This window comes from Egretta garzetta, unplaced genomic scaffold (genome assembly GCF_000687185.1).
Source record: "Egretta garzetta isolate BGI_Z169 unplaced genomic scaffold, ASM68718v1 scaffold62, whole genome shotgun sequence".
Lineage (NCBI taxonomy): Eukaryota > Metazoa > Chordata > Aves > Pelecaniformes > Ardeidae > Egretta > Egretta garzetta.
In genome coordinates this window covers 4,881,941-4,903,226 of record NW_009258947.1, presented here as the reverse complement: position 1 = coordinate 4,903,226, position 21,286 = coordinate 4,881,941, and positions in this window count along the sequence as shown.

Sequence of the window (21,286 nt, the reverse complement as noted above, 5' to 3'; positions counted from 1 at the left end):
CATGTAAGAGAGTAAGGCTCCACTGACATATTAGAAGGCATATGGCCTTCTATACCCATAGATCACTCCCAAATCTCAGGAGATGCATCCTGCAAAAAAACCTGGAATATTTCTTTTTGGTTCCCATCAAGAGGGGTCACTTCTGTAATCTTTATTTACCACGGTAAATCCTTGGCTCATATTATTTTATCTGAGCATCTCAAATGTGTTGCAGAATCTTATTGCCACAGCAGCCTATGAAGCAGGTAAGCATCACCTCTATTCTACAGAGGTATGGGGTGACAAAATAAGTGAATCTCGTAAATATGCGTAAGAACTTGGAGATAAAGCTGAGAGTAATTCTGGGTTTCCTGTACCCCAGTTTGATGTCTAGTTATGGGCTACCAAGTGGAGTGAGGTAAGAAACATTTTTATACAAAATGTGGTTTATTCCCAGTCTATACTAGATGAAGTCAAGAACCTGTACATTATTTTTTTCACAAAGAAATCACCCCATTCCAGAAAAGTAGTGTCTTGGAGAACTCTACCCTGGAGCCAGAACCTCAGCCAGTGAGAGCTGGATATGGTAAGTTGGGGTTTGTTGAGCTGGCCTCTCCCATCAAAAAGCACTTCAGTGGAAAGCCCCAGCCAGCACCACTTGGGTGGAACTACACTCTGGCAGGCACGTCAGCTCTGACCCAGCCAGCACATCCCTGGTTCATAGCTGATTCCTTCTGTCTTCCCATCTGAGCTTGAGGGAAGCACATTTCTGTTCCTGTCATTTCAAGTTCCTCTCCTGGTGGTTATTTCACTGCTAAGAACCATCGTTTATGGCCCATGATGGTGCTAATATATTTAAAAATCAGAATGGATTTATTTCATACGGGTGTGAGATTATTAGGGTTATTATTAAAGCACTTTTTAAAAATCAAATAACATATGACATAATATGATAAAAAGAAATAATCTAGGTGACAACTAAGCAAAGAAATAAATAGCAAAGTACATGAACTTCCCAAAAGATTTCACATGTAAAAATTGAAGAGCATGAAAAGATGCAAAGACAGATCTGCAAAGGACATGACACCAGTAATAATGTCCATAGTTTTGTACATGTACTCTGTTAGTATCTTTCAAATTTCTCCACTCTTGCTTAAGTAAGGCAAGAAGTAGTGCTGCCCGAAAGCACTGCCATGATTTTATGGGATTTATTTAAAGGCCGAAGTATTTCTCAATACAGTTAAGGACTAAGATCACAATTTGTCATCAAAGCAGAATAGAAGTTATGCACCCAGTGCCTTGATTTACTCATAGAAAATTCCCATTTACTTAACTTGATTAAGTAAGGGTAAAAGAAGCGTGAACTGGACCAACTAATTTACTTTGGGAAAAGTTGTCTGTTTAAATGGTCAGCTTAGACAAGATGTAATTAGAATTACATTGGTCTTTTCTCTTTACTTCCAGTCTCCCATGAGTGTATTTATGAATCTCAAGAGGGATGGTTTTTGTCCTGTTAGCCTTAATTGCATTTTGTTTAGCTCGATGTTTTAAACAAAAAGCTCTTTCCAGCATGGTTGAATTTATGGATCTCAAGTTTCTGTAAGGATGCACAGTTCTTGTTCTAAGTTGGTTCCTTATACATGTGAACATTTTTGGATTGGCTATATTTTAACCTACAAATGGGAAATCTGACTTCGCAGCTTAGGGGAAAATAACCCAAATGATCACTCAAAAAAAAGTAGGAAATTGTTTTAAAGATAGAGAAGTAGGATCCAAGCTTAAGTAACATTTTCTATCACTTTAATTTCATAATTCAGCCTAAGTATGATTCATAAATTAAAGTAATAAAAAGCAGGACAACATCTGTTCCACACTATGTGAATAGGAGGGAATTTGGACATTCGAGAAGTTGTTATGCAGACATTGCATTCTACATGGGAACATACGAAGAGTGTTTACAGTAAAAATAACTTCTGATGCCTACTTGTATTTCTTTTTAAATGTACACATATGCCTTAAGATTTTACTACACAAGTACTATACCTTTTATTCTAAATTTAATTTTGAAATTAGACTAATACAAATGGGTGAAGTCATGAAAAATACCCAGGTGTATGCTTTTATTTTTTAAATACTTTCATGTATCCTATTTAATGAAATAGCTTTTGCGTATCCCCACTGTGTCTCCTCGATTAAAAATCCAGGCTTCCTCTGTATAATTCAGATAATGTATGTGAGAAATATGTCTCAACCTGGCACTGGTTTTTAAAGCTTCCCAACCTTGTATTCATTGCAATGTTAACTACTAATTATTGCTACTAATAAAATCCCATGGTACATTGATTTATAAGTAGGGATTGCTTAATTCAAGATCAAAGCCAAACCTTTTTATTCATATCTTAAGAGATGAAGGATGTAATTGAGTTCATATATGGGCTGTTAAGTAACTTGCATATTTACCTCATACTTAAAACTGCTTCCTGAGCTGGTGTGCTAGCCCTTTTATCCAGGGGTATGAAGTTCAAACAGTAACACTACTGAAAGAGAGCTATAAAGAGGGATAGATTGGGAATCCCTGCATCCTGATTACCCAAGATAAGAAGGTACTTGGGAGTGGAAGCAAAGGTGGTGAGAGCTAAATTAGCTGTCTTTGAGATAAAAAGTTAATTTCCTTAAGAGAAGAGCCCAGTTAAGCAACTGTCCCTTTTAAAACTAAACGTTGGCAGTTAAGGCAGCAGACAACTTTTACGTTTACTGGAGATAATAATTTATGGTTCTGGTGGTTGCCTCCACAGAGAGGATGGCAGGCAGTGGTGTATACAAACACCTTAAGAGATAAACATCTGCAGAAGAATGCAGTGCCCCTGTAAAGCAGTGTGTACTGGAACAGAAGAAGAAAAAAATTGAAATAATATATGCAAAACCCTGCTTTTACCGTGAAGCTAAAAATATGCAGGATTTTCTTAGGGAGCTCCAGAAATTATTATAACGGATCAGTAGCAGCAGCTCAGAGAAATGCCAATTACTTGCTTCCCAGATTGCTCGGCATAAGTGATCAAGTGCATGCGCAGCTGATAGATCTGCACAGAAACATTTTGCACACATGCTGCAAGATTCAGACCCTGAATATTGAAACCTATTTGTAAATATTTTGCTCTGATTTAAACAATGCATTTGTCTTTGGAAGCAGCTGGTGTTTTACTGTTATACTGATTTCAATGTTGAGAAAGAAAACAATTTACGATTGATGTTAGCAGTAGTTAGCTATGCAGTATCATGCGTGCTTAAAAAGCCCTTCATATTATGTCATGTCTTCATACACAGCACAAGAAAGGAGAAGGCAAGGAGACTTGCAAATATTTGTGTCAGTCAGGATTTTTCTTTGGACATTGCCCTTTCTCTCTGCTCTGAAATGCCTTCATACGGATGGGACCAGCAGGAAGAGTAAGGGAGGATCCCAGGAGCAACACAAGGCCTTCATGCACCCTTGCTTTCCTTTAGAAATTACTTGAGCCTTGAGCAATCCAGGAATCAGAGACTGGATTCAAACACCCTTGCATCCTCCTTTGCTCCTCTGCCATCTCCAGCTCCTCCAGAGAGTCTCAAACCCCCTACCCATCCCAGTTTTCTCTAGTCCTTCCAGCAGGACCTGACCAGTGGCTGTGCTGGGAGCATCCTGGTCTGTGGCCGACTCCTGCCTGCCCTGGCAGCCTGGCAAAAGCCTACTGGGGTGCCTGGGGAGCTCTCATGGTGGACTGGCCCCTTGCTGGGGTGCTAGCTCTAGTGTCTCTCTGTCCTTTGGTCATTGAATTAATTTACGGGGTTTTTCACCTAGGTCAGAGACAAATGCATTGGTCAGTGTTTACAGACCTGTGTCTTAGGAAAGCTTACTTTCAAAGCCACAAAGATACTTGAGCTTAATTTATAAAGAAAAGTATGAGAAAAAATCTATAATTTTCTTTGTGTTTGATAAAAAAAAGCACCTTAATCTGGGTTGAAACTCAACATTTTCATATTGCCATTTTAATCTCGTCTGGGACTCTCTTCCTCTGGTGTAACTCTATAGGAATTTGCCTGAATAGAAAGTTCAGTCTGTGCCCTGTCATGTTTTAGAACATAATTTTTTCGATCATCTAATTAAGCAAACTAGTTCATTATAAGCAATGCTAAGGTGTTAATTCAATTCCTGCTTGTGATTTTTTTTTTCAAGCTTGTTTACCTGTGAAACCATGTGTAACTAAAGAAAATCCCCACAGCAAGTGGTGGAAGATCGAAGGAGAAGAGGCCTCACTGCTGCATTTCTTTAAGCTTTAGTCCAAAATCTCCAAGCCCCCAAGGTTTAATTATCGTGTGCAGTCTAGTGTTGAATAGGAAAAAGGGACTGTAGCACGAAGGAAAGATTTTCACACTGATACTCACAAAAGAACAGGAGCATTAAATGAAAAAAAATGTTCTGAGGTCCTAAATGCATTTGAAGTGAATAGAAGGGAAATAACTCACAGGGACCAAGCAAATTGTGAGTGCAATTATTATAAATATTGAGTATTTATACAACTCTCCAGCATGAAATGCATCTTTGGGCTTATTGCAGCAGAATAAATAAGCCAGAAGTGTACGAGTTAGAGTTTTTCAAGTTTCTTAGGCCTTTTCTTTATCTCATTTAAAGTTAGGTTACTGGCTTAAAAGAACTCAAAAGGTGAAAAAGACCTCACACTATTATTCACTTTAGCACATGTGTGACCTGAAGAGGATTAAAGGTTTGTTCAATCTCTATTCATAGTATTCTTAAAGGGTTTTCAAAGGACCTTTTAAACAAAGGTTGCCAAACAAAGCACTTCTTTTGTCGCTACTTAGCTGAGGCCTATTGTCAATTAATAAGCAGTCTTTCACTGCAGTGTAATTGGGGCTTTCAATCCTAATTATGTCGCATACATATAGAAAATGTGAATGCAATATTAATAACAAAATAAAATTGTACATATATGTGTGTATGTGTGTGTACATACATAGGCGCACATCCTCCACAAACACAAGCACACAAGTCCCCGTGTAGCCCTGTACAAGGCACTGTTACAACAGGTGCTATGTTCCACCACAGATTTGGCTGCATTTCAATAGTACCTCTAGTCTGTGTCTCCAGAAAATGCTTTGATGTTTTACAAATAGCCTGTATAAATAATAATTATGGTGAAAGCTAGAATGGGTACCGTGGTTACATTTATTCCATCCACCAATATATTTTTAACATTTTACTTAATTAAATCTAATTTTCTAGGCTGAAATTTTATTGAGGATTGACTTTCTGGAAAAGTTTGAATTGAAGATGTTCCACTCCATTTTGACGACTTGAAAATGTATGTGTTTACTAGCTTTTCAACCTTTTTCTCAATAAGCATGTCTTGAGCTTATAATAAATAACCTTGAACATAATAAAACAGTCTTCTTTTAGGGTGGGAAGGAAATTACATTTTGATATGACCACATTATGAGATTTTGAAATATCATATATTGTACTTATACACTGAAATCACACCAGACATCTGCAACTCAACAGGAATACACTTATTTGTATATTCATTCACACATATGTATACATGTATATACACACACACACATTATATATATGTATGTATGCATATGCACTGTTGTATGTGGAGATAAGTAGACATAGAGATAGGTATGGACATATTGCTCGATACTCTCACAAGGGTTCTTTGTGGGATTTTGAGCCCAGTAAACAGAAATAGAGATTACTTATTAGAGGACACACATATGAGATACAGAAGGATTATATCCTTATTTGCATAATTAATATAGTTCAAAAGGGAAGTGCATAGAGGAAGCGGAATAAACTGACTTCAGCATTTACAAGAACCAAGCCAGTGATCTGCAGGTACTTTGGAGCATCGAAGGCTTAGGGAGGGTGGACTTTAGAGAATTCCATGCAGCCATGGCCTCAGTTCAGGTGGAGACTCCACATTTTCTCTGCTATGGCCACACCATATGGCACCAGATCAGCCTCCGCTAGCAGAGGAAGAGGAAACTTTCTCACCATGTGCCTTTTTTTCCCTTCAGAAAATCTGCCTCTTAAAATTAAGGTTGGAGGAAGGCTTTTTTCCTGTCTCATTCTAGACTCTGTAGTATAAATCTTATTTTTCAGTTTTTATCCAACTATTTCTAAGCTGTGGAACTGAATCCTTACTTATATCCCTAGTTGTTATTCCTCATTTATTGTGAGCTAGAAGAATTTATAAATCTTTGAAAAGCAAACGCATTACAGAAATCTTGACTCTTTTTTTCTTTCTTTCAAATCTCTGAGAAGTCATGTGTATTCCTGGGATCACTGTATATGTGTAGATATAGTAATTTTTATGCACACAGATGCCATTACTGATATATGTGTGTGTGTAATTCCTGTATTACGTGCGTAGATCTACAATATGCTAATGTGGGCCTTTTTCAGAAGTCCATAACTTGATGACATAAAACCAGACCATATTTGTCATATATAGCCTCTATATTAGAAGGGAGATGTCTGTATTTGAGTGGTCCATACAGATGAAAACTACATGAACCCTGTGTTTATATAGTTAGCCTAAAGGATTTCTTAACATTTAAATGAAATACCAGTATATAATTCTGTTTGACTTCCTTGGTATGGTGTAGCTCTCATAAAATGGAGCTCTGGACATAATGCAACTTTGCCCTGAAGATTTTGAACCCATTAGAAGAGCACTGTTTTTGTATAATACTCTTCCTGAATATAGCAAAGTACTCAAACTGTGTATGAACCTGACAAAAATCCATAGTGCATGTTTGGAGGCAGGCTTGCCCGACAGATCACGAGCTTCTTCCATAAAAATTCAACTTTCCATAAAAATACATTTGTTTTTGTTAGCACTGAAATTCAAATATGTTTTTTACCTTAAGGGTGGACTGACTTTCCTGTATGTCTGTGCGGGTTCTGGTGTTAAGACTACCCCTGACATATATCAATAACAATAAGTAACATGAGGTCATTTGCATTAAAAGATGACAATATACTCCAGATATAGCTCCCACATCAGACCCAGAACTGAAGTATCTCCTACTCAAGAATTCATGATACAACAGGTAGTAGCAATGCCCTGTAGCTACTCTGTAGGATGAAATGGCTTGAGTTAAAAGTGTGTCAGCTTTTGGGGTACTGAGTGTGTACTGTTGTTTGTGCTTTATTGACTCAGAATAATCACTTCTGGCAGGAGATAAAAAATATAAGTGCTGAAAGTTATTTCCCCTCATGTAGTGTCTACAGATCTTGTGCCCAAGAATGCCAGATGAAGCTTCTAAAAATTACAAATATGATACAATGAATGACATTTAAGCTAAAAAACTAAAAAATGAGGTTAATGACTTCTTCAGCATGAGAAAAAATGGTGTATGATGAGCTGATGTTTTTTATGGAAGACATATTTGGCAAACCAGGCACTTCCTTTGCCTTGGATCTTCTCTGGGGTCCTCCTTGAATGGTGAGAAATGCCACCAGGGAAAGACCATCACTGCTGCAGACCTTTTCTGAAGTCTTCAGATCCTGCTTGCAAACCTTTGGTTTTGGAATTCAGAAAAATACATTCAAAATTCTGTGTATTCCTTTTCAATGACATCTAAAGCTAGATGTTTCAACGGGTCTGAAATCATATGAATCAGCTATGTCTAATGACCTGCAGAAGGAGAGGTTTGTATTCATACAACCTGTGAGAATGTGTGAGCCATTAAGAACTGCAACATAGGTCAGGAAAGGTCTGGTTAGCATAATATACTCTATACAGAAGTATAAAAAAAGAGTATTAAAAAAGAGGAGCTGTAGACTGATTGTCAGTGAATTAGATTTTGAGAATCACTGAGAATCAGTATGTCCAGGAATTTTTGAGCTAGAAGCTATATCTAGACCTTCACTTAAGAAGTCTGTGGAGGATCTATCTTCTGTGACATTTTCTTGCCTTTTTGCCTTCTGACTGTACTTTTGGACCCTGCAACATCATGCCACAGTGAGTTCCGTAACTTGGTGCATTTTCCTTTTCTTTCCTTTGTTTTTAAGCTGCCACCTTGGGATCCCCTTAGTTTCTTGTACCACTGCTCTCTAGTCACATTCTTCGTAACGTCAGGATTTTATTTAGCTGTAATATGTCTCGCAGTCACCTTTTCTCTACACCTTCTAGCCTTTTCTCACTCAAAAATCACTGCATACCTTTGATCATCTTTGTCGCTTCTCCAATTGCTCCAATTTCCTTCCTGAAAGAGATGACTGGAGAGACACACAGCGTGTGAGACACAGGCAAAAGACTGTACGAGGCAGTATAATGATGTTTTCTGTTTTCTCTTTCTTTAAATGGCCACGTTTGTATTTGCCTTTTGGGATACAGCTGAATACTGAGTCAATGTTTTCAGAGATTTGTGCATCCCTGTCCTAGGCTAATTTACAGCAGTCATTGTGTTTCTATTCCCTTCTCCTGCATACATACATGTATTCATCTGCTATTTTGTTATTTAATGAACTGTTGTTTTGTTATTTCTTTTCCTTTGCTAACTGTTTTGTTATTTAACTGCAACTGCTTACAATCAGCTTTATGTTTGAGCATTTCAAGTAAGTTTATGTCATTTACAGTTTTATTAGGTCGCTATATTTTCTCTTTTTCATACCATTTGCAAATACATTGAATGGCATAGATCATAGCAAGGATGAGATTTCTGAAAGTTCAAAGCAAGTGTCCAAGGAAAATTTTGCTCTTCTCTATTGTAGCTCAAAGATGGAAAAGTCAAAGCTAGACTTCAGCAAGTCCATTGTCTTTTAAGAGTTTAATCCTATAGAATCTGAAAAGGAAACATGCTTTGAAGATCTACATACCTAAAATATGGGAAAATGTGGCTATACAGAGGATCTTCGGTCTGTTTTCTGGGAAAAACAACAAACTTTGAGACAGCTGTCTCTACTCATGGGGGCATACTTATGTAATTATTGTAATTGTTTTGGTTTTTTTTTGTGCATTATATATTATAGTTTGTAGTGGCTAGGAGGGTTCATCTGCCCAGCTATCTAAACTTAAATGTAAGGTAGCAGTTTTCCTACTCATGTTTAGTCACTTTAAACTCAGGTGTGTAACCAAGCCCTGCACTCAGGTTCTGTCTGTAGTCAGAGAAGAGACGCACATCCAAAGGATGTTTCAGCCCATCCCAAGACAGGTGTCCCAGAACAGCAGGATGAGTCACCATCTGGAACAGTGCCCATCTTTCTCCATTGACTACAGGGAGCACTTAAACAACTAGCTAGGCTAGACGCCTGACTTTTAAATGATAACAGATAATTGAGATTAATCCTACCCTTCATTCATTTAATCCTCGTTATATCTACAGACTGAATTTTTGCAAGCATGAGCAGCTAGGTTGGTGGCTATGGTAAAAGACATCTGCAGAATTTCTTATTTCAGATAGAGCCATTTCCTCTGAAAAGGTTTCCAACAAGTCCTGGAGCTTAAAGACTCACTTACATGGAAAAGTGAGCACACTTGACAACTTTTCCATGTAAGTAGAAATGATGCCAGTTTAATTAACTGATAAACTCCACATGGAAATTCTTATTTTAGAATGAGAAGGGATTTTAAGCTTCAACTTTTTTCCAGAAAAACATTACCTGAATTTAAAAAACATAAGGAAAAAACCTTTAAGCAAACATATCTTTTACAACTTAGTGAAGATGTTTGCTGATACAACTAGAGCATTTTGATTTATCATCTTACTTTAGACAGCGACTATAGCAAAAATAAGTAAAAAGGGACATGGAAGCATAGTACTGTAAATAAGCATAATAAATTCAAGGGGTTTTTGCAAACTTGAGGGACATTCCCATCTTTTTTCCTATGAATCAGACTGCTTCGCCATAAAACCCCAGTTGTGAATTTTTGACTTTCAGATGCCTGATTTCATCCTTCTAGCAACCAGCTTATAAGCTTATTTTATCTTAACATGATACTTTTAAATCTTTATCAATGTAGAGAGAACCTTAATTTTACCTCTGTCAGTTTTTCCAATCTGCCCTTGTGATATGTGTTAGACATCAGTGCCAATATATACATGCTTTTCTAACAGGCTTCTATAGGTTATAGAGGGTACCTCTGAGTTGCTACCAGTTGTTTTTCTTTCCTGCAGCTGCCTTTCAGTTAATAACAACAGTAAAAAAAAGCCACCTTCAAACCAAAAATTTCACGTACTAAAAAGCCAGCGGGGTAGATATCTGCAAAATGGCAATAATACCTGTACCTGGCAGTGGAATAACCATTTCAAGAGGGAAGAAGATGGTGTCCAAGCCGGCAGTGAGGCTGCAGTGGGTGGAGGCGAGGACAGCAGCAGGTACTGCTTGCGGCTCCTGCGGGAGCCTGGAAAGTGCACGGCAATAGCCTTGAGCCAAAGACTGGACAAATTGTTTACTCTCTTTTGCAGCTGCAAAAGAGATTTTCAGGGTCCTGTCAGAATAGCCAGCATCAAGGGCAAGCTACATATTACCTCTAAAACACTGCACAAGTTTCTCTGGAAGTTCAGAAGGAGAAAAGCTTTGCTTCCAGTTAAATCCATCGCTGCCTCTGCTTGTCCTGCTACAACATATGACCAAACTGGTACTGGGGGTACTGTAGAAACAAGCTCGGCTGAGAGCGGCTGCTGTGGTAAGTTATGGATGCTGGGGGTTTTTTTGAAGAAAATCAATCCATGTACATATTATTTCTAATGAAGTCAACTCATAAACTGTAGGAGGGAACACTGGAATGATCTAAATGTAGCCAACTGGCCAGCTCCCCTGGAAAATGTCAACTATATATCCTTATATCCGCTCCATTACTCTCAAAGAAAGGATTGATGGCTATTAAACAACAATCATATTAGCATGCAAGTGATCTGCAATGCCAATATACCATCAGGCACCCACATGAGCCATCTCCTTGTACACTGTTGTGCAAATTCCAGGAGGAAATGGATTCCAGGAGCCTAAATTCTTCTCCTTGGAGGTTTGCAGGAATTACCCACTGACAAGTAGGCATTTGTTTAGCTCTTTCATTAGATAGTATGTGACTTCACTGAATCATTTCCCTTGTCTTCCACATAACCTTCCCCTTGTGCAAGCCAAATTCCTGAGTCATCATTTATTGTGGATGCAGAGGTCCAGGTCCTTAGCCAGTAAACCAGTACAGTTCCTTACACTGGAGCATTAATCTGCTTCCTGAGGTTTGTTTCTTGTCCCTTGGCTACTTTCGGTGCTGTATATGTCACTATTTTATTTTTATTCTCTTTCATTTAGTGAGCTTTCGTTCATATATTCACCATTTTATTAATTGTGTTTTCCATCCATTTATCATTATTCCTTCACTCTGTCAGTAAAAATAATCTGCCTTCAGTCTTCAACCTGTCCCAAATATCCCATGGCTGAAGAAATTCTAAACTTTTTTGTAATACTTTCTCAGCCACATAGGAAAGATGGTAAGAACCCAGTGGCTTAAACTCCTTTCCACTCTATTTATTGCAAAGAAGTAGCAATCACGGCAAAGCAGCCCTGCAGGACCCATTTTAGCAGTAGTAATTATTTCAGCAGAGGACGAAGAAGCCCTAATCAAAGATCAGGGATGGAATATTTTAAGGGGAACAGAAGGGTATGGATGAAGGATGTCCCTGGGAGATTTTGCAGCTTGAGCATTATATTGGAAGGAACAGGAGAGAGGAACCTGAGGACGATGCTGAGGCAGAGATAGGGTGGGATGAGGAGAAGTAAAGCCCCTTCCCTCCTTTCTCTCTTTTCCTTCTATTCCCAGTGATGCATCTTGCACTAGCAAACAGATAAAACGTTATCAAGAATTTGAATCACAGTAGCTGGAACAGATATAATGGTATTTGGAAACCTGGGTAAGACATTTTCCAGGGTTAAAAGTTTTGGATACAACAACAGGCAGTCAAAGCTTGAGGAAATGTAATATAGAAAATGAGAGGTATCTGGTTAAAAATAAAGAAGACTAATCACAATGTTCTGATTTTAAACCTTTGTAACTTTGTTTTACTTAAAAATCATAACATTTTTCTCTATTTTTTATTTAATTCTGTAATATAATAAAAAATGTAAAGTGTTTTTTTCACCCAAATTCAAATTCTACCACAGTTTAAGAGAACTTAAGAAAATAAAAATTCTGAAAGTTTATTCAAAATACAGATTTCACCCTGAAAAGAGATAAACTGCAGAAATCTACTAGATACTCCATTATTTTTAATAAATCGGACATAGAAAGCACTCAGATAATACTGTTTTGAACAGCACTATAAAAATTTTTTTTCTTTTTACTTCCCCTTGTTACAGGACCAAATGGTCATTGAATTGAAACTTAAAGGTGACGTATCCAAAATTGATGAAAGAATTGTTTCTCCTTTTGACAGGAAGCAGTTAACTTGCAGTTTTTGTTACCACAAAATACAGTTGAGACTAAGGCCTTGGGAGGTTTTTCATATCAGTCTGAAAAGGGATTGAGAAAAAGCCACATTAAAGATCTGCCTGGAGAATTTGATTCATTCTGAGCATGAGCAGAAAGAAATTACCAGTAGCTCCATTTACGATTGAAGTGGAATCTGATGACGTGAACCCCTTGAGTGGTTGCTCACACTGGAGACAAGGAGGAACGGATAAGAGAATAACAAATATGAGATCTTCCCTGAAATGCTCTTTTTTAAAAAATAGTAAAAGCAGTGGAATTTATGAGGCTCACTCCCAAGTTAATTTGGAAAGCCTTAATTAGTGGCTATAAAGAATATTATTTTCCTAAGTAGGAAGAACATCAGTTGTTGGGCATTAAGAGAAAATAACTCTTTCTGTGATTCTTTATCACTGCTATATTCAAATCCAAGTTTATTGGAAGTGTTTTGCTCCAGCTGTTTAAAATTAATAGAGACAGAATATGTGGATCTTGCAGAACTTCCAGCGAATTGCAATGGGTTCATTTTCAAAGAATCATCAAACCACTAGGTAAGGAGCCAAAATGCTGTCAGCTGCTGTCTGAGTTGGAGAAACACATTGAAGGACAGAACTTTTGAATGGTAGAAGCCATATAGTACAGTCATAGTGTGATGCGCAGAAAATCATTATTTGCCTTCCCCTAGCAAACACTTGCACCTCTTTCCAGGGCTCCCAATACACAATCCCTTCAACAGATCCTAAATGTACTGATGTCATGAGTGCAGAAAAAGCAGATGCTATGGGTACAAATTCATCACACGGAGAATGTCCCACAGGAACTCTGCAGCACATAGCCTCTTCTCACTTTCTTTCCCTCAAGGCTTACATTTTGTGTTTACATAGACTGGGGACCAAAAAGGATTTTTATCGCCCCTAATTTTACCATGTGGAAATTAGGCATCTAATTTCATGCTTTGTGGTCAAAGGAGACCAGCGTCACTAGAGCATAGTTTATCCCAGCTGTCTTTGACATATGTCTTTGGATGGGACAAATACCTCTTTGTAGGTACCTGTGTCTGCTCGTTAATTATAGAGGGAGCCTTGATGAGTAATTTAGACCAGACATATCACTTTTAGAGGATAAAGCTAGGTGAGATGGATGGAACTCTGGTTACATTGATCAGGACCCAGTTTCACGTGCGAGCTTTCTGTTAGTAACAAGATTTCCAGGAGTCCTTCTGTGCAAGCCAAAAGGGTGCGCGCCATGGGCATTCAGCCACTTCAGGTATCAACAGGCAATAATAGAGAAGACAGCTAATAAGAATATTCTTACATGTTGTAAATAAATCACACTCCAGAAGGTTAGATAAAGTTGAACAAAGAGAAACATTTTCCTGTACTTACTAGAATTCTATTCAGTTTTCTAAAACTGCTATACTATAATTATACTTTAAGAATTTTGCTTTATCTCATCTTCTGCTTTATGGAACTACAGATTTGCTATATTAGAGTTGCTCTGAATAAACTCGTGAACATTTTTCCCATTAGAGCATCTCCATGTTTTTTCCCCTGGAGAAAAATATATGTGTAGGCAAAAAGTTCATATTTTCTGATGAGGAGAGTCAAAATAAAATCTTGCAAATATTTCATAACAAAATTTCATTCTTTGCTTTTTTTTTTAAAGCCTTAACTCAGAATGACCTTTCTGTACTTCAGCGCATCTATTTAGACTGACAAGAAGAAGATTTGGAATATTATTTCAGAATGTCCAATGATTTTGGTTGCAAATACATTATGTGACATCTCTAAACTGAAACTTAAAGAATTTTTCTTTGGTGAGAAATCTATGCTCTTTGACTTCTCGTCCCCGCTCAGAATTCAGAAAGCAATTGCAAAGTGTCAGACAACTTCCTGCAAGAGGGAAGATCCATTTTTAGAACAGAGGGTCTTAGTATGTTACAGCGGGCTTTACAGTCCCTCATTATGATGAAGGCCCCATTATATTGCCAGCTACGATAGGAGAAGAGAGTCCCTAGCCAGACAGATTATGTGCAAGAGGATCTCTGGCTCCCCCACTACTTAGATGTAGGGTGCAGAGGGATACCTGGCTGCTCAAGGTCACACAGGAAACATGTGGCATCCCCGGAGCAATGCTCTGCTGCTTCAACCACAAGATCATTTTAGGGCTATGTGGAGTGCAAATCACAGTAGAATTTGGACTAAAATACTATTATTATGTTTTAAGTTGTTTGTTCTGTTTGATTGCACAACCATAAGTGGTTACTTGTTTTCTAAGAAGGGCCAGTTTCTTGGACCGCTATGAACTGAAACTTCTGAACTCATGGTTAAATGCAAGATGCTGAATGAGGTAATTCCTATATGCCTTCTACCACCTGATAACAGTCTTTAGAAATACATGCTTTTAGAAACCTCAGCTTCGTTTCTGGTGGTTCCCTGCTTTAGGAATATTTTCTTGCTGATAAATTAGACGCTGACTTAGGGCACCAGGAGGTTGTTTACCACTTCTTGTGGAGAGTTATCTATCTATGTATATATATATGTTTGCAAATTATATATATAGTTAGGGGTTTGGTTATATATTTAGAGTTATATATATACACACACACATATATATTTAGCAAACATATTTTTCAAGTTCTATAATAGTCTAGGAAAGATGTCTGGTTAGGTTTTTCCCATAAAAACAGTGGTGCTTGGCAGTGCTGGGTGTGGGAAACCACATCTTAACTTGAAATCCAAAATGCTGACCTGACACCATTAGGGTGTAGCTTGTGCTTGGTTGCTGGCTTCTTTCACATGCAGATTTTAACTCTGTCCATCCTGACATCATGCTGGAGCATAACCTGACTTGCTTACTCAAGGCCAGGTTTCACCTTCCTGACTCACATCAGCTTCAGCTGGGCAAAGCCCTTAACTTTAAACACATGCTGGAAACTCAAGCTCACATCTAAAGTTCACCATATGTTTATGTGGGTCTCCAAATAGGCCACTGAGAAATGTCTTACTTGGTTTTTTTTTCTTTTTCATTCTTTCTGGTTTTTAACAGATGGGATTGGGCAGCTCACCAACAGTGAGCTAGGCTTTGCCTGGGACTCGTATATCCTGCTCAGGTGAAATTTTGAATGAACGCAGTGTATTCACATGACAAAGGTGTAAATTCATCACACATAAATACACTGGAAGGAGTTTTTTTGTAGTCACTACAGTTTCATCCTTTCTTTCCCTTCCCTCACAAATTCTGGTGGGTAAAACACGCAGATTTACAAAGTCCCATTGAAGAAGAGCCATCCAGCCAGCCCTGTAATTATATGCAAAATGAAAAAAAAAAAGATGGATCAGGGAAAACCTTTATTTTAAAAGCAAAAGAGCCATCCAGCCAGCCCTGTAATTATATGCAAAAGAAAAAAAAAAAGATGGATCAGGGAAAACCTTATTCAAAATTGCTTTTTCATTCAAAATATTAGTATTTTAATTGTTATTTTTGTTTCAATTAAAAAAAAAAAAAGTCCAATAATACTTGGACTTTGCACTGGAACAGGCTGCCCAGGGGGGTTGTGGAGTCTCCTTCTCTGGAGACATTCAAAGCCTGCCTGGACAATGTCCTGTGTAACAAGCTCTAGGTGAACCTGCTTTAGCAGGGGTGTTGGACTAGATGATCTCCCGAGGTCCCTTCCAACCCTTGCCGTTCTGTGGTTCTGTGATACTTGTAGGACTGTGGCTCTCTTCTAAAACCCTGGTATGCTACAAAGGGTGAGGGAGGTGTTCAAGTTGCAGATAATGAACTGGTGAAGAGGCAGACGGAGTGATGCAGGCAAGGTCACACCAGATTTCTGTGGCAGGGCTCAAAGTTCATCACAGTTCCCAGAATAGGTGCAGTTTTAACCAGAAGGCCATACACCTTCCCTCGTGACAATCACTCGCTTCATGCTATGTAATGCATCTCTTCCATTTAAAATATTTGAATTTGATAGTCTTTGTTGACCTGAGCTTGCAGCTGCTCTGTTCATGGAAATATATTTGAATTCAAGACAAAAATGAACAATCCGCTTCACATTAATAATGAACTCTGTTTCTCTTGCACAGTTTAATTAAATATTGAAGTCAAAATACTTTCTGTAGTTGTTCACATTCACACACACAGACTTGTTGGAGTTCTCAGCTGCCCCGTGAAGGTTTGCAGGGATCAGAAAGGAACTCCTGGGCTCTGTTGAGGGACTTTACAGGCTCTCAGACAAAGAGAGAGGAAAACCACTAGGATTGTGGAGTAAGCACAGGGCCTAGAGAATTTTGCTTAAATGGTCACCAAAAAAATTAGAGTATTGTTGTTTCAGGCCTGAAGGGACAGTAGAGGATACACTTCTCAGAAAACTCTTCCTGAGCTGTCTGTAAGCTCAGGCAGATCATTCCACCCTGGCAAAAGCAGAGCATTTATTTTCAAAGTAGTTAAATCTGGAATCTACACTAAATACCATGACTGTGCATTACATCAGCTGTGGGTATGAGTAACACTAACAATATTCATATTTTATGTTATCTAAAAGCTCTTTGTTTCTGGACTGCAAGACAAATGGACATGGGGCAAACAGCATTATTATATATATAGAATTACAGAAATTTATCCTAAGTAGTGTTGCATGGTTTGTATACAGTTTAAAGATCTACTAATATTATTTGCTACAGTGTCTAATGCAAGATTTTAAAAATAAGCATTTCATGTAAAACTTTACCACCCCAAAAACTCATTGTATTTTGGCACCATTAAAGTTAACAATATTCTGGCTGCTGACTTCCCTGGGTCCAGAACTTCACTGTCATACAAGTAAGGAGCCTGTTCGCCGCAGGAGTGCAACTTGCAGACTCGGCTGTGCCGTTCCAGCATCCTTTGACCTGGGTTAGGCTGTCTCGGGCTAACTCTGATTAATATCGTTTTATGACAGTGAAAGGAGCACAGTTGCACAGAGCTGTGATGTCTCTTTTTTCAAAGTTCCTTTTCATGTTTATAGGAATCAAGGCAACATTAAGAATGACCCAGCCACTCGGCAACAATCGCATGTCATTCTGGTTTTGATTTTACAGCACACCAAACTAATTTCTTCTGACAAAACTCATGCAGGATCTTTTCTTAGAATATCCTCTAATTTACCACAGATGGAAGTGGCTATGCTAGCTGTGAAGGAAGGCTACTCATTACTTGCTAAATATATTTTCTCCTATGTGATCTTCCTTGCAGAAGGCAGATGTGTTGCGTGTAAGTTGTATGCGTGTGCCTGGTGTTTACAAATACAGCAGTGCATACGGAGGCATGTGATAAGCATGCATACACTTATCTTCTTTAATGATGCTCTATCTTTCCTTGTGTCTATAAAATTGGGTACTTGAGAAAAGTACCTGGAGCAAGGATGGCTGAAGAATTTGGCAGACCCCAAAAGTTATTTATCTATGTGAAGATAATTTACAATAAAACTGATCAGAATCTAGATTTAAGTTTGTGAAACGTGTGTGATTTTTTTTTTTAGAGTATAGCAAAGATAAAGCACAGAGTTAATTAGAACCAAATGTTGCTTAGATTGGCACCCTAATGTTCTCTGATCAGTGTGACGATTACCTTCAGATATTTTGAACAACAGTTACTCAAAAGATATTGCATTACCTTCCATGTCTAAAGGGGCTTAGTAACAATAAATATTCTCTTCAAGATGCTATTATTTTCAGTACAGATAGGAAGGCTTGACTGGACAACAACTGCAGGAGTGTATCTAATTCCTTCTGCGTAGAAGTAAAAACTAACACTTCAGTTCTTTCAGGGAGACATACACATTTAATTTAGCATATTACCCTGTTCTTTTGTAAAAAACTAACATATTATGATGCATGGGAATTCAGTCTTATGAATATTCCCATATCCTGAGGACTAGCATATAATCAAAAATCAAAATGGGGCAAAAATGGTCCTCTATGAAAAAAATCCTCTAAAAATTAAGTAAGGTTGTGATGACAGTTACCTTGACAGCTATGAAAAGAAAAGGATACCTTGTTTTTTAACCTGACAGAAGCTGCCTATTAGCCACTGACACCTCCTAGGTGGGTTCAGCTGGGGTCTTCATCCTGGACGTCCGAGACAAGGTCCGACCAACACCCACCACAGGTTAGCACTCACAGCAGTGATGGGATCCTCTGCTGTCAAAAATGCATTTCTTTTACTTGAACTTATTTGTTTGTAAAATGAGCTTATTTTCAGGGCTACAGCCTAACCACCATAAAAATAGCTCCAGACTAGCCCCTTGCCGCCTGTAGCTTTACTAGTAAACTAAGAAGCAGGAATTTAGCAAGTGGAAGGCCTGGGCAGAGAGGTGTGGCTTGCAGCTCTTTTAAAAGTAGCCAAGTACATACTTAATTGCATTTCTGCAGGGAATACATTCCAGATATGTGGGCTTGCTACCAAGAAAAGTCTGTCAGCAGCAGAGCTGGCTTGTGGTTAAGGCACCGGACTGTGACTCAGGATATCTGGGTGCTAGTCACAGCGCAGCCACAGGCTTCCTCTTGACTCAGAGCCAAATATTTAATCTTTCTTTCCCACAGGTAAATCAAGAAATAACTCTCTCCTTTCTTGCAGGGAGGTTGTGGGGTAAAAGAAATTCATTAGTATGTGCAAGGTATTAGAGTCTATATCTTAGATAAGCATTTTGGGAGAGGGATCATACAGCATCTAGCAAAAGGAAGAACTCTATTGCGGTCTCAAAGAGTTTCCATAATATTAGATTATATCCAAATCATGGTAAGTGGACCACAAAAGCCAATAAATAAAGCTTCATTTAATCTCATGCTAGTTGGAAGATCAGACTTCTCTAAATCATGTTGCCACTGTTTTGCCATCTACTGGATTACTGTGTTTTGGCGTTTTTGTTTGTTTGTTTGTTTAAAGAGGGCAAAGAAGTTGCTAGGTGTATCAGCACTGATCTTCAGCCTAAAAAAAAAAGCAAACCCGAAGAATACTTCCTAATGTGAAAATTACCTTCAGAGGTGAATAATACCTTTTTAAAATAATTTTCATAGTTCAAATGTAGAGCAAAGTTCAGTTCTAGGTACGCACCAGGGAATTATTGGTAGAAATCATGGTACCCAGCTTTATCATAGCCACATCTCTTTGTAAAACGGTGGTGGAGAACAAAAAAAGCTTATTAGAGTGAATTTTCAACACCTTACTTTGTGTCTTGCACGGCAAAAATTGACTGGTTGCCTGTCCTAGCCTGCTGTGCTGGGCTATATCTAAGCAATACCCTGGTCTGCACACACATAGAACCCATTCTGGGTAAACCGAAACAGAGCCACGACTTTTGGAAGATTGAGTGAGCATCCCATCAGCTCCAACCTATCTTGTAGCACACATTTCTTATCCAGATAGATGTGCAGCACTTGTTTAAGACAAATTTGCTCTGATATGAGTAGCCGGTGCCAAACAGGAGGATAAATCACAAAAGCACCAACACTATTTTACACCCCTTCTGAATGTCTCCACCAGAGATTTGCTCAGGTTGTAATTCCATCAATGCAGACAGGGTGATGGAAACTTCCTTGGTCCAGAAAGACTGTAACACCCTGGCTGACAGCAGAGGAGGGAAGTTTGTGACTATCAATACTTATCTTTTACCTAATGTGTCATTTTGATAGCTGTGTCATCAGATGCTGCCCTATTGCTGCATCCTCCTCAGCCTGCTGGCAGAAAAGGCAGGGAAAAGGGGAGGGTTAGCAACGACCCTGCAAGGAGAGCATTGATTGAAGACACAGAGCTAAAGTGCCAGCTCCTAGGCAGGCAGCATGTGCCTTGGGAACAGTAAAGGACAATGAATTTCAGGCAAGCAGATGGAGATGGTGATTCGAACCATAAAGCTTAGGCTTTAAGGCCGAAGTCTTAACCAAACCAAACCAAATCTACTTTTGTTCCTTCTGCCTTTCTCATGTTGCAGTTTCAGAAACTGAGTGTGGATCTTGTCCTGTAAAGGCCTTACTTAGATCTGCTTTGCTCTGCTTTGCTCACATCCATAAATCCAGAGAGCCAAATGCTACAGAGCTGAACTGCTCTAGGAGGAAAATGATGTGGGTTCGGCGTATTCAGAGCAGGGTGTGAAATTGTTGGTGTACATTTCATTCTCAGCAACAGGAATAAAGCTTTCCTAAAACTACATTGCACTCTAATAACTTTAAGAGGCCTGGCTCTGTTTCAGTTTTAATGCTCTTCATTCAAAGTCAATGTTTCTTTACAGCATGCCCCTTAAACCAAATCTGCTGTTCTTGTGAACCAGCAGTGAACATCTGTCCCACACCGCACACCTTCCTGTACTGGTTTCCTTGTTCTTTCCTTTTGCATAACCAGAAAGGGCCAAGTTCTGACCACTCCCACCCTCCCCCAATGCATGTCCCGGCTCCTCAAAAGAAAAATAAAAGCTCTATTTTGATTTTATTGCAACAGCTTGAACAGTAATATGCTAGCCTATCAAAGTTTGCCAGGAGAAACAGAGCCAACAAAACTTTGATGAAATTGCCTGCTCTGATATCTTTTCTGTTCCTAATGGAGTACGTAGAGAAACAGAAGACACCAATTAATGTTGCTGTTATCACCCTTATTTTTTCATAGAATCATAGAATCATAGAATGTTTTGGGTTGGAAGGGACCCCTAGAGGTCATCTAGCCCAACCCCCCTGCAGGAGCAGGGACATCGCTAACTAGATCAGGCTGCTCAGAGCCCTGTCCAACCTGGTCTTGAATGTTTCCAGGGATGGGGCCTCCACCACCTCTCTGGGCAACCCCTTCCAGTGTTTCACCACCCTCAT